Raw genomic sequence first — 13890 nt, 5'->3', positions numbered from 1 at the left:
ACTGTGTGGGAAGGGTGGCTCAAATCTGCAGATGCACAGTGACTACTGCTGACCACAAAGAACCCCCTGGAAAAATGTAGCAGTGGAAAAGAACAGTGGATGCAGTGAACTGCAGTGGCTAATGAGCTATTCAGGTTAAAACACGATCTGGAGAGGGTGATTGGCCTATAGCCATTTTAGAGAGGGGCCAATTGAACTCAGAACTCAGAGCAACTGTGGGCTGGCTCCAACAGCGTGAGGTGGAACCAAGTTCAAATTGGCAGAAGATGAAGGAGCCAAGTTCAAGCTAGCAAGGCGCCAACATCAAGCCAGCTGGAGACACACAGAGTGTTGCAGGCTGAACAAATGAAGTTTCAGCCTCACAGCCAGAAACCAGCCTGAGCTTCAGAACTAAAGGTGCAGGCTTTGCAGGGATTATCCATTACCCCTCAGTGAATCTGCGGCTGACTTGCTGGGATTAATCAGCATGGATCTAGGCTCTGTGAGCCCAATTTGTCTAATAGTAACAGCAGAGACGTGCCTTGAAGTGGACCCCCCTTTCTTGTTTTTGTTTTGTTTTCTTGATTGTTTATTCTTGTTTTTATATAAATCTGAACACTTTTTCTAGTTTTTTGTTGTTAATGTTCTGCTCTGTTCCTATTTTTATTACTTCCTTCCTTCTTTCCTTACTATCTTCTTCACCAGTTCCTCAAAATTTACATGATCTTCCCTTGTCCTCAAGCCTTGCTTCTAATCTCTCCCTCTTCTTCTATTTCTCTATTTTTTCCCCAAATAACTTTTAAATGTTCTTCCTGAGGGTAAAATTGCCATAGTGAGGGCATGTTTACTATATACAATTGAATTGAAAAACTCCTTAAAAATGGCAAAGGACCACAAAAAATCAACCCAACAGCTGCTAAATGATGCAAAGCAAAAACAGTGTAAGATTGCTCAGAGGCAATGAAAAAGCAGGACATAGCACAAATGACATAAAAAACCTGTTCATAGAAGTAATGGCAGAAAACTTCCCAGGCAGAGAAAAAGAAATTGACCTACAGATAAGTGAGGCATATAAAACTCCATTTAGCCATGATAAAAAAATAAAACCAAGGCATATAATAGTCCAGATCCCAGAAATTCAACACAAGAACAGAATATTAAAAGCTGTTAGAGAAAACAAAACAAAACAAATCACTTATAAAGGAGAGCCCATCAGAATCATAGCAGACTTTTCAACAGAAACCCTTGAGTCAAGCAAAGCTTGAAGTGAAATATTTCAGGCCTTAAAAGAAAACCTCCAACCCAGATTGATGTACCCTGCAAAACCATCTTTCAAAATAAGATACTTCATGACAAAGAACACCTGAAGAAATTCATAACCAGCACTCCAAAAATATTCTGGAGGGCATTCTAGAAAGAAATAACAAGAACTACAACTCCATGAATAGAATGATTCTACCAAGCAAGGCAAGCAGCTAAATGGGAGGGGGCAAAAACATGATAACATGACAAAGATAAGTCAATACATATCAGTTATAACTATCAATATTAATGGTCTCAATTCACCAATCAAAAGAAATAGACTGGCAGAATGGATCTAGAAGCAAAATCCAACAAGGAGTTATATGAACGAAACACACTGGATTCAAAAATAAATTCATAGACTGAAAGTCAAAGGATGGAAAACAATATTCCATATGACAGGAACAGGAAAAAAGCAGGGGTAGCACTTGTAGACAAGGTGGATTTCAAGCCAAGACTGATTAAGGGAGACAAAGAAGGTCACTACAATCTTGTAAGTGGAAAAATACAAGAGGAACAGATAAGAATCATAAAAATATATGCACCAAATACCAGTAGTTGAAGAATTGGTTCTTTGAAAGATTAAACAAAGTCAACAGACCCTTAGCTAACCTCATCAAAAAAAAAGGGAAGAAAAGATACAAATTTATGCAATTAGAAATGCAAAGGGTGAAATCACAAAAGATCCTGCAGAAATCCAGATCATCAAAACCTACTTTGAGGGCCGGGGATTTAGCTCAGTGGTTCTGCTGCCTGCCTTGCAAGCACAAGGGCCTGAGTTTGATCCCTGGTACCAAAAAAAAAAACACAAAAAACAAACAAACAAAAAAAAAAACCCAAACAAAAAAAACTACCTTGAGAACCTATATTCTAATAAGATGGAAAACACAGAGGAAATGGATAGATTCCTAGATATGTATGAATCAAAGCTTTTCTTTTCTTTTTTTTTTTTTTTATCCAAAGATTGAACTCAGGACCTCATGCTTTCAAGGCAGGCAGCAGCACCACTGAACTAAATCCCTAGTCCTGAATTATCAAAGCTGAACCAACAAGATATAAACATTCTAAATAAACCAATATCAGTCAATGAAATTGAAGATTTAATTAAAAATCTACCATCAAAGAAAGCCCAGGCCCTGATGGATTCACTATTGAATTCTACAAGAAATTTAGAGAAGACCTAATGCTGCTACTTCTCAAACTCTTTAATGAAATTGAAAAGAAAGCAGTACTCTCAAATTCATTCCTAGAAGCAAGCATTACCCTGATACTAAAACTAGAGAGGGATCCAACCAAAAAAAGAGAAGTACAGGCCAATTTCCCTAATAAACATAGGTGCGAATATCCTCAATAAGATACTGGAAAACAATGCAGCAAATCATCAAGAAGATTGGCCGGGAGTGGTGGTGCACGCCTGTAATCCCAGCACTTGGGAGGCTGAGGCAGGAGGATTGCTGTGAGTTCGAGACCAGCCTGAGCTGCATACTGAGTTCCAGGTCAGTCTCAACTACATAGTGAGACCCTGTCTCAAAAACAAAACAAAACAAAAAAAGAAGCCAGGGCAATTAGACAAGAGAAAGAAAAGGAATAAGGATAGGAAAGGAAGAAATTAAATTATCATTATTTGTGAATGACATGATATTCTACATAGAAGACCCAAAAACTCCATCAAAAGACTTTTAGGTTAAAAAATAGGTTTTTAAAAAGACATCTCCATTTAATAACAAATTCAGGCCAGAGATTTAGCTCAGTGGGTCCACCACCTGCCTTGCAATTTCAAGGACCCGAGTTCAATCCCCGATACAAAAAAAAAAAAAATTTTTTTTCAGTGTACTTGGATACAAAGTCAACACAAAAAAATCAATAGCATTTCTGTACACAGATAAAAAAACTCACTGAGAGAGAAATTAGGAAAACCGCACTTTCTACAATAGTGTCCAAAAAAAGAAATGCCTAGGAATCAATCTAATGAAGGAAGAAAAATACCTTTATATGGAAAACTATAGTACTCTGTAAAAGGAGATTTTTTTAAAAAGGGTATCAGAAGATGGAAAGATATCCCTTGCTCTTAGGTAGGAAAAACCAATATAGTGAAAATGACCATACTTCCAAAATTGTTATGTAGATTTAATGCAATGCTAATCAAAATACTAATAGCATATCTCACAGATTTGATACAACATCAATCAAAATACCAGTAGCATGCCTCACAAAACAGTCCTAAAATCCATTTGGAACAAGAAAAGACCTAGAATAGCAAAGGCAATTGTGGGAAACAGAGACAAAGCAGGGGGCATCACAATCCTTGATTTGAAATTATACTACAAAGCTACAATGATAAAAACAGCATGAGCCAGGGATTTAGCTCAGTGGTTCTGCTGCCTGCCTGGGAAGTACAAGGACCCAAGTTCAATCCCTGGTACCAAAAAATAAAAATAAATAAATAAAAACGGCATGGTACTGGCAAAAAAACAGACCTGAGGATCAGTGGAACAGAAGATTAGCAGTTGCAGCAACAGCTCCAGACATACTCAGCCACTTTATATCTGACAAAACGGCCAAATAACTTCACTGGAAGAAAGACAGCCTGATCAATGAATGATGCTGAAAAAGAGCTAGGGATGTAGCTCAGCAGTACTATGCCTGCATGGCAAATGCGAGATCCTGAGTTCAATTCCTAGTAGTAAAAATAAAAAAATTAAATAAACAGTACTGGGGAAACTGGCTTTTCACATGCTGAAGAATGCAACACTCATATCTTTCACCTTGCAATAAACTAAAATTGAAATGGATCAAAGATCTAACTATTAAAACAGAAACACTAAATCTGCTGGAAGATAAATAGAACTCTTGAAGACATTGGTGTAGGCAGAGACTATGAACAAAACCCTGATCACACAGGAAATAGCGCAAAGAACCGACAACTGGGATCTCATCTTATTAAAAAGCTTTTGTAGGGCCAGAGATTTAGCTTAGTAGTGCCAGCGCCTAACTGGCAAGTGCAAGGTCCTGAGTTTTATCTCCAGTTCTGAAAAAAAAAAAAAAAAAAGTTTTGCAGAGCAAAAGAAACCACCTGCAGAGTGAAGAGAGACAACCCACAGTGTGGGGAAAAAAATTTTGCCAGCTATTCCTCCGACAAAGGACTAATATCTAGAATATATAAAGAATTTTTAAAAATCAGACCTCTCCAATTTAAAGACCCAATCCAAAAATGGGCATTTAAAATGAACAGATACTTCTCAGATAAAGAAGTATAAATGGCAAATAAATATATGAAAAAATGTTCTTTAACATCAGTAGTCATTCAACAGATGCAAATTAAAACAATGCTGAGATTCCAACTCCAAAAAGCATGGCTATTATCAAGAAATGAACCAATAAGAAATGCTGAAGGGGCTGTGGGGAAAAGGAACCCTGCGCCCCTGTTGGAGGGAGCGCAGACTGGTACAACTGCTGTGGAAATGAGTGTGGAGACTCCTCAAAAAACTAAAACTAACGGTTCCATTTAACCCAGCTATTCCCCCTCTTGGTATACTCCCGAAAGAATTGAGAGCATTACACCATCACGATATATGCACTCCCACAGTTATAGCTGCATAGTTTGCAATAGCTGAGTCTTGGAGACAGCTCGAATGCCCATCAACTGGTGAGTGGATAAAGCAGAGTCCTCCTCCGTCATGAAGAAAGATAAACTTGAGACGCTTCTAGCTAAATGGATGCCCCTTGAGACTACTCTAAAGTGAGATAAATCAGATATGCATGTAAATACTGAATTGTTTCTTCGGTATGAAAAACTGAAAGTGGAAATAAGGCCCCAAATGTATAGTAGATGTTGGGTAATGAAAGAAAATGTTCAAAGGGAAGGAGGACAAGAGAGCGTGGGGGGAAAGGAAAGAAGAGACAAGGGAAAGATGGAAACAAAGCTTTTATAAAGAGGGGAAGAGGGGTTGAAGAGAAGGGAGAGTGCGGATAAAAGCACGATATGTTGTTCACAGGTACAAATCCCTGTGATGAGTGTTATCAATAGGTACGAAGTGTATCAATAACATTTTTGCTTCAAAAATGCAAAATAAAAAATAGCTAGCTGGATGTGGTGGTGCACGCCTGTAATCCCAGCGCTCATGTGGCTGAGGCAGGAGGATCTCTGTGAGTTCCAGGTAAGCCTGGGCTACACAGCGAGTTCAAGGCTGACCTGAACTATGAAGAGAGACCCTGTGTCAAAAACAAAATTAAACTAAAATTAAATGTAGTCATTAAATATACCTCTATATTCCCTTCTCTTCATAGACTCTCTACCATTCTACTTTATATCTATGAATTTGACTACTCCAGGTAGCTGATATAAATGAATTCACCCCTCCAGGGATTTAGCTCAGTGGCACCATGCCTGCCCTGCAAGTGCAAGGTCATTAGTTTGATCCCTGTACAAAAAAAAACAGCAAACAAAGTGAATTCACTTCTATTTGTCCTTTTTCTCTATAAGGTTCAATCTATGTTGTAGCAGGTGCTAGAACTTCCTTCCTTTTCATTTTTTAGTCTTGCTTTTTGAGACTTGGTTGTTTGTGTGTTTGCTGGGGATCAAGGCCAGGGCCTTGATATGTTGGGCAAATGCTCTACCACTGAGCTACACCCCCAGCTTCCCTTTGTAGAGGGGACTAAAATTCCGTAGTATGCATACACCACATTTTGGATATCCATTTACTCTACTGGTAGGTGTCTGGGTACTTTTCCCTCTTTGACCATTGTGAACAATCCTGCCAGGAAATGGGAGTACAGCTGCTTGAGTGCCTGCTTTCCTTTCTCTGGGCCCATACCCGCTAGTGGAATGACTCATGACGCAGTCATTCTTTGTTTAATTTCTTGAGGGCTGCCATTATTATCTTCCCCAGCAGGTGTAGCATTTTCATCTCTACCAGAAATGCACAGGAGTTCCAATTTTTCCACCTCCTCACCAACACGTGTTGTTTTGGTGTTTTTGTTTGCTTGTTTGTTTGTTTGTTTGTTTGACACAGGGTCTCACTATGTAGTTGAATCTGATCTGGAACTCACTACATAGCCCAGGCTGGTCTCGAACTCACAGCGATCCTCCTGCCTCAGCCTCCTGAGTGCTGGGATTACAGGCGTGCCCCACCACACCCAGCTTGTTTTGGGTTTTGATGGTAGTCATCCTGCGGGATATAAAGTTATATCACATTGTGGAATTTTGTTTATTTGTTTTTGTTTTGGGTTTTTTTGGTACCAGGGATCGAACTCAGGACTCAGGTTCCTGTGCTTGTGAAGAGGAAAGAAGAGAAAGAGTTCAAGGAAACTCTAGTCTGGGTCCTCACAGAGCTCAAGGGAGCAGAACAAGGAATTCCGGGGCTGGGGAGCCGGGACAGTTGTCAGACTGCGCGCTGCCACTGCGAACTTGTCTCTTGGTGAATCTGCAACTCCAAGAGCATCCAGTCCCGAGACTACCTCGGAGACACCCTCCCTGCTCAAACCCAAACTCCGCTCTGCCCACTCTCCATTGGCCCCTTGCACCCCAGACCTGTGAACTGTTTCTCTGCTTTCCTCCTTTGGACCTGAACTTTTCTTCTCTCTCCACTAGGCTCTTTCTGAGATAGTGGTAAGGCTCACAGCCTCAGGCCGGTTTAGGTCTGGTTCTCCCAAGGACTGGAGAGTCTGAGCATGTTTTCATGTGCTAATTGATCATTTTACATCTCCCTGAAGAAATGCCCCTTCAAGTCTTTTGCTCATATTTGAGGTTTTCTTGTCCTTGATTTGCAGGACTCACTTATGAATTCTGGATGTTGTTCTGTATCAGATGTATGATTTCCAGATATTTTATCCCACCCTGTAGCTTATTTTTTCACTCTGTTGATGGTGTCCTCTGAGATGCCACCATTTTCAATGTTGGTAAAATATGATTTCTCTCTCTCTCTTGTTTTTGGTTGCCCCAGGCCTCCTTTTGTGTCATACCCAAGAAATCAGTCAGACAGCTTTTCATCTGTTCTTGCTTCTACGAATTTTGTAACTTTAGATTTTAAATGTAGGTCTCTGATATACTTTTGAGTTAATTCTTGTATATGGTGTCAGTGAGGGTCAAATATCAGTGTGTTTGTTTAAAAAAGTCCATTGAGGCCGGGCGTGGTGGCGCATGCCTATAATCCCAGCACTTGGGAGGCTGAGGCAGGAGGATCACTGTGAGTCTGAGACCAACCTGTGCTACATAGTGAGTTCCAGGTCAGTCTCAACTACATGGTGAGACCCTGTCTCAAAAAAACAATAAAAAAAAAAAAGTCCATTGACTAACAAACTCCTGGCAGCTACTTATTATATCATAAATTGGACACTATTTTGTAAAAAATGTGTGACATATTTATATTAACTGTTTTCTTACAGTTTTATTCCAAGATAACCAATGGTATGGAAGATTTTCTTAGTTTTTATGCATCTCTCCATAATCTCTTTTTATAAAATCAATCTCAAGAAAAACCTCCCAGAGCAGGCATCAGCCTTGAAATATACCAAAAGCAAGAAAACAGGGACCCTTTTCTTTTCTCAGTAAATGTAATGTGTGTGACCCAACATACTACTGAGACACAGGTTCCACGGCAGTACACACTAACTGTTAGGAAATTTAAATTGTTATAAAAGTGGAATGTTAATATAATCACAAGTCTTGTTTGTTTGTGTTTTCTATTCCTGCAACAGTGGGTGCCGTCCTGGATGACGCGGAAGGGAGGTGGGGAGGTGGAGGCTTTCTGACCTGGGTCTGCCTCTCCTGTCCTGTGCATCAAGGCCTTTGCAACTCTCCTCGTGGACAGCACCCCCTGCTCCCACCAAGCACTCGGGTCCCATTCCCCTTGGCCCTGCTGAAAGCGCATCCACTTCCTTCATTTTCTCCTAAGCAAATGCAGCAGAAAGGCCTGTGTTCCTGGGCACCTGTCCTGACGTTAGGTAGGAAGTGCTCAGTGACGCTCCTTCTGGCCCGGATGCCTCTTGGCAGGGCTGAGAAGTATTCAAAAATTACCAGAAACTCTCAAGATGAATTGATCTGGGTTGAAAATCTTCTGCCAGGACCTTCATCCAGGACTTTGGCTGACTATGCATGCGTCACAGTAGCTAAGAGCCATCCTCCCCTTCCTGTGGAACTCAGTAACAACAGCCTCTAAACCAGCAGGCATGGTAGTGCACGCCTGTGATCCCAGCACTAACAGCCCTAGGGAGGCTGAGGCAGGAGGATTGCTGTTAGCTCGAGGCCAGCCTGGGCTGCCTAACAGTTCAAGATGAGCCTGAATTACATAGTGAGTCCCTGTCTCAAAACAACAAGAAACCAGCCTCTGTTTGGAACTGCACAGTCAGCGTGATGTGAATGCAGGTCTGTACCAGTGTTCAACTGGATTTTAGAATTAGAACAGCCTTAGAATTATTGGACTGTCATGCGTCTAGTCCTACACATGTTTCTTTGGAAAAGACAACCACTTTAAGATAGTTTTGCATAAGCATGTTTATTTAAACTGTCAGGCAATGCATTTATTCGTGCTGGGTTTTCCTCCAACATCCTTGGTGCCTTTCTTGGAGCAGGGTCTGCGGGGACTCAGATCCTCTCCGCTTTCCTCCAGGTCAACGCTGACTCTCTTGTGGCGGAGTGGGGCAGTTTTCATTCGAACTGACTCATTCGGCAGAAACACCGCGTTTCCGGACCAGTTCAAATAGAAAAGAGAGAAAGGGCACGCGGAAGCGGGAGGGAGAGAACCGTTTTCTAATCGGCCGAGAGTTGTGCGTCGGCGCTTCATTTTTTACTCCTAAAGTGACGCACTGACGTTTGGGCTGCAACCGAGAACATCTCTTAATATCGCAAAAGAAAAAATAGTCAAGTAAAAGAAAGTATACAATAAATTGGGATCTTAATTACTATTCTCTATTCTAAATGTGCTGCGAGGATTAAGTAGGACACCGACCCATAAAAATCCTGTCAAGGACGTTCCTCAATCTTCAAAACCGTCGTTACCTCTCCCGCCCCTTTATGTTCGTCTGTTTCGTTTTCTTTCCGCGAATTAAGTCATCTTCCATAATGCCAGGAAGATGCCGCAAGCCAGGGCTGCTTTCTGCGCCGGTGCAGCGGGGGAGGACAGGGCACACACGGTGGGTTTGACGCACACGCCGGGCAGGACGGGGAGGAGGCCAAGGCTGCAGAACAGGTGGGCTGTGGGGAGCCGGAGAGCAGCGCGCTGTCCGGGATGCGGAATGGTCTGCTCGGGCCTGGGGATGCTCACCAGAGAGGCCGATGTAATACAAGAGAGACATATGGACAAGAATTTACAAGATCGGCTTGCAGAGGCCACCCCCGTCGCGTGTGGAAGAGCGCACAGGGCTGTCTGCACCGGGATCAAGGGCCTGGAGCTCACTGCAGCGTCCAGTCCCCCGCGAGCCTGCAGGAGGAGGCCACGCTCAAGGTGAAGGTGAACACCCCGAGCTCCTCCGAAGCAGCCCTAGCGAGCCAGTCTTGTTCATTTCCCTTTTACACCATTCTGGGGATGATCCTCGTGAGGGTGAGGCTTCTACACCCAGAGCTGCGCTGAGCCAATTTCGGTGGGCGTTTCCTACCCAGGCTGACACAGTCGTCACGGAAGGCTGGGGCTTTGGGTTCCGGACGGTTGACTGTGGGGGTCCTTTGTACATTTGAGGCCGTGAAGTGTGTTTCTACTCCTGGAACCCCTTCTGCAGTCCTAGGCTCGGCTCCTCAGCAATGAGGACAGAAACAGTCTGATAGGAGGAGTCTTAGGAAACTTTACATTTGTTTCCTGGATTTGGGAAGGGCTTTGGGTTCCGGACGGTTGACTGTGGGGGTCCTTTGTACATTTGAGGCCGTGGAGATGAAAGTGTGTTTCTACTCCTGGAACCCCTTCTGCAGTCCTAGGCTCGGCTCCTCAGCAACGAGGACAGAAACAGTCTGATAGGAGGAGTCTTAGGAAACTTTACATTTGTTTCCTGGATTTGGGTGGAAGCAAGACAACATTCCAAATTCCAGGTACTTTTGAAGCTGGGTGTGGTGGTGCACGCCTGTAATCCCAGCACTCAGGAGGCTGAGACAGGAGGATCACCATGAGTTCAAGGCCAGACTGGGATACATAGTGAGTACAAGACCAGCCTAAATTACAGAGTGAGACCTTGTCTCAAAAAACCAAATCAGGGCCTGGAATTTAGCTCAGTGGTTCCACTGCCTGCCTCACAAGCACAAGTTCGATCCCCGGGACCAAAAAAAGATGGAAAAAGCCAAAACAACAGCAAAATAAAAAGAAGAAAGAAAGAAAAGAATGCACGTGATAAAGCATTATATTCGTAATACATAATTTGGTTCCTTAAGTGTTCATTTTCAAATTTGCTCTCATTTCATTTTCCTGTGAGTGTGAAAAACTGTAAAAACAAACGTTATCAAAAGAGGTAAGAGGAGCCAGTCCATCCGCATGACCTTCCCTCAATGAGAAGACATTTGCATTTGTAGTTGTCATTTAGTAATTTTAATCTGCGGAGGTTCTTAGCTTCACAATTTCATGATAGGAATGCGGCCATGCCCAATTTGGGACTCTTACAATCTTGGCATCAGGGTATGGCTTGGGTCCACACAGTATTCCAGTTTCAGCCTCAGTAAATTAGAACCTAACCAAAATTATATACTTGAGCCATATCAAGTAGGAAAGTATGAAAACAACAACATTCCAAGGCAAAATCAAATAGACGTCATCACCATCGATATTTTGGATAACATGGTTGTCTTCTCAACCTCCGCTGACATTTTTCTTGGTGCTGACCCAATTTAACGTCTACCCCACCCAAATGTAAGGGTAGGTGCTCTAGAGAATTGGGTGTGTGGCTAAACCAGTGACATAACCTCAGCCTCAGAACACCGTCTTTCTTTAGGGACTGTCACATGACCCCATTTAGGAAATGAAGGAAGGTTTTCTGGGGTCTCCAGAGAGTACTTCTGGTTGAATTGACTTGGACAACAAAAATGCAAAACCTTTCAGGAAATGGAACCTTAGGAGAATAAGAAATGTTAGATATTGTCACGAGCCGGATTGCCTTGGGCAACTCGGTCTGCGACTACAGGGGGCCTGAACTGGCGACGCGTGAGCAAAGAGGCACACACTTGATACACAAGGAGTTTTCCTTAGTTCCTCATCTCCGGATCTCTACCCCGCTCTCTCTCTGCGCCCGGAAGGGGTAGCAACATATATACCATAATGCAACCAATCAGCATACAGAGAACAGATTATTACCTTATAAGGATACATCAAACACCCACGGGAACATATCATGTGATCTACAGGAAAACTAAACCTAATACAAAATGGCTTCGTAGGCTGTATCATAAAATGGCGGAGGGGCGGATCTATGGTTCTCCACAGATATGATGTTTTTTATTCTTTGTTCAACAGACATTGAACGCCCATCGTGTGCTAGTTACCATGATCCTGCCCTCGGGACACACAGACCGATGAGGGCACAGGCATACAGATGGGTGTTGGCAGCACCATGTGACCAGGGAAATTCCCTGTGGGCTGCTCAGAGCTTTATGAGTATACTCGGTGTGAAAGGGGTCAGGGAAGGTTTTCCATCACTTTGCTCCTGGGATGAACCTGAAAATGGGGTTGGTGGGGAGAGCAGAATGAACGCTGCAGGCACGTGGAGACTGCAGGAGCGGATGCAGGAGGTACCCAGAGCCGAATACGGCCCTGAGGGGTTCAGGAGAGACCTGAAGTGGGCCCGGGAGAGCGGGTGGGCATCCTCGGCTGTGCAGCCGGCCTGTGAGTTCTAATCATTCAGGCCTTCCGAGTCACAGGCTTTTCCCCTTGGAGAGAGGGAGGCAGAGGAAGAACAGCTAGTGTTTGTAAAGTTCCTCCTGTGCTCCGAGGGCTGTTAGGCATTGCCTATGTTTTGTCTCTTCCAGCGATCATAGCAATTGTCATGTCCGAAGTGTTGACAGGTTAGATAACGTTCCCAAGGTCACGTCGCTAGCGAGAGACAGGACTGGGATCTGAACCTAGGTTATTCTGGTTCCGAAGTTTAACTCTACATTTCTTCCTGCTTCTGTGGAATCAGCTTGAAGCTTTAGTTTCAGTGAGCCCACTTGGTATTAATTAGAAGGAGAAATTGGCAAATGCTGTTTTAACTGCTTTGAACTATTCTCTGGAGAACACATTATATACCCAAAAGCAAAGCAGAAATGTATGTTAATAAGATCACAGCCATTCAAAAGGCAATTGTTTGCCATTAGTTCCAGAGAGAATGAAAGGAGGGAGCTCAGCCTTCCCCAGCGTTTCACGCCAAGTGCTTAGGCTCCAAGTTTCCCTCGCTGCTCTCTCTTTACCTCCTCTGCCTCCACGTCCCACGTCCTGGCTCCATCTCGTAAACTGTAAGTGGTATTTATAGGAAACACCGATCACTGCCAACAAGTGCATACTCACATTAAATACGACTTAAAACAACCTCCTCTCCAATTGTTTACAATAACCTCTCGGAGGTTTGAAATTAAAATCTGTATCCCGTCCAGCCCTTTCCCCCGCCTCCTACATTACAGAAAGCCAAGGACTCACCCCTGAACACACTTCAGCTCCCTGGCCCACCAGCCTGACGCGCTGTGTAGCTAATTATCCCAATCCCTGAATGTGAGCCCTTCTCTGGTCTTCTCAGCTTCTCTGGACACGATTCCTTCTCCTGGGCATTTCATTGTTTATGTCAGGGAGCAAACTCTTTGTCCTTTAATGAGATTGTTCCTCTTCCCTCCACACCTTTTCAGCGAAATATGCACAGCACTTCCTTCCCTTTACTGGAAGAGGCCCAAAAGTTGGGATGGTTCAGCCTCATTAAAGACACAAGGTCCCTGAGACCGAGAGAGCATGTGTGTGCCTTACCCACACTCGCACAGCTGGAAGGGAGCTGAAATGAAGTAAGAAAGCTGTATCCTGGTCAGGGCTGTCACTCTGGGGAAGAGCAGCCGTGTAGAAAGCATAAGCCCCCGGGTGAGATCCCCAGCACCACACACGTACACACACGAGTAAAGAAGAAAGAAAGAGAAAGAAAGAAAAAGAAAAATCAGCTCTTCGTCTCCAGTTGAATACCACTGTGGAGATCCTGCTGATTCCCATCCGCCCCGGCCACGGGTGAGTTTGGCCTCAGACTAACCCTGCCCAAGCCAAGGGTCACGTCCCATTCATTGCACCTCCCAAGTAGCACATAACTCAGCACAGGCCCAGGTGCCGTTGTCTTGGGGGCTCATCTTGTGGCTCAAATGCTGTATATGTGTTCATTCCTTGGCGATACGTTTCCTACAACTCGTAGTCGTCCCTCAGGCTTCTCTCCAAAGCTGTTCTCCAGTGTGCGCCACCCCTCCCTCCAAGGAAGCTTCAAGAGGACAAAGGTTTAGCCTAAACATAGGGAGAATTGCAAAGTTCCAGTATGTGAGGGTGGGTGGGCTGGGTGGGACTTCTAAGGCATGGCCTGGAATTGTAAAGCTATGCAAACATTTTGCTATGGAGAATCTGGGAGGGATGTGACCAAAAATGTTTTGCTTTATTCCCATTGTCCAGAGGTTCTTTTTTTTTTTTTTTTTTTTTTTTTTTT

This window comes from Fukomys damarensis, unplaced genomic scaffold, assembly GCF_012274545.1.
Source record: "Fukomys damarensis isolate Sample0158 unplaced genomic scaffold, DMR_v1.0_HiC HiC_scaffold_30, whole genome shotgun sequence".
In the NCBI taxonomy this organism is placed as follows: Eukaryota; Metazoa; Chordata; class Mammalia; order Rodentia; family Bathyergidae; genus Fukomys; species Fukomys damarensis.
The sequence above is the reverse complement of the archived record's forward strand: the minus strand, read 5'-3'. Positions refer to the sequence as shown.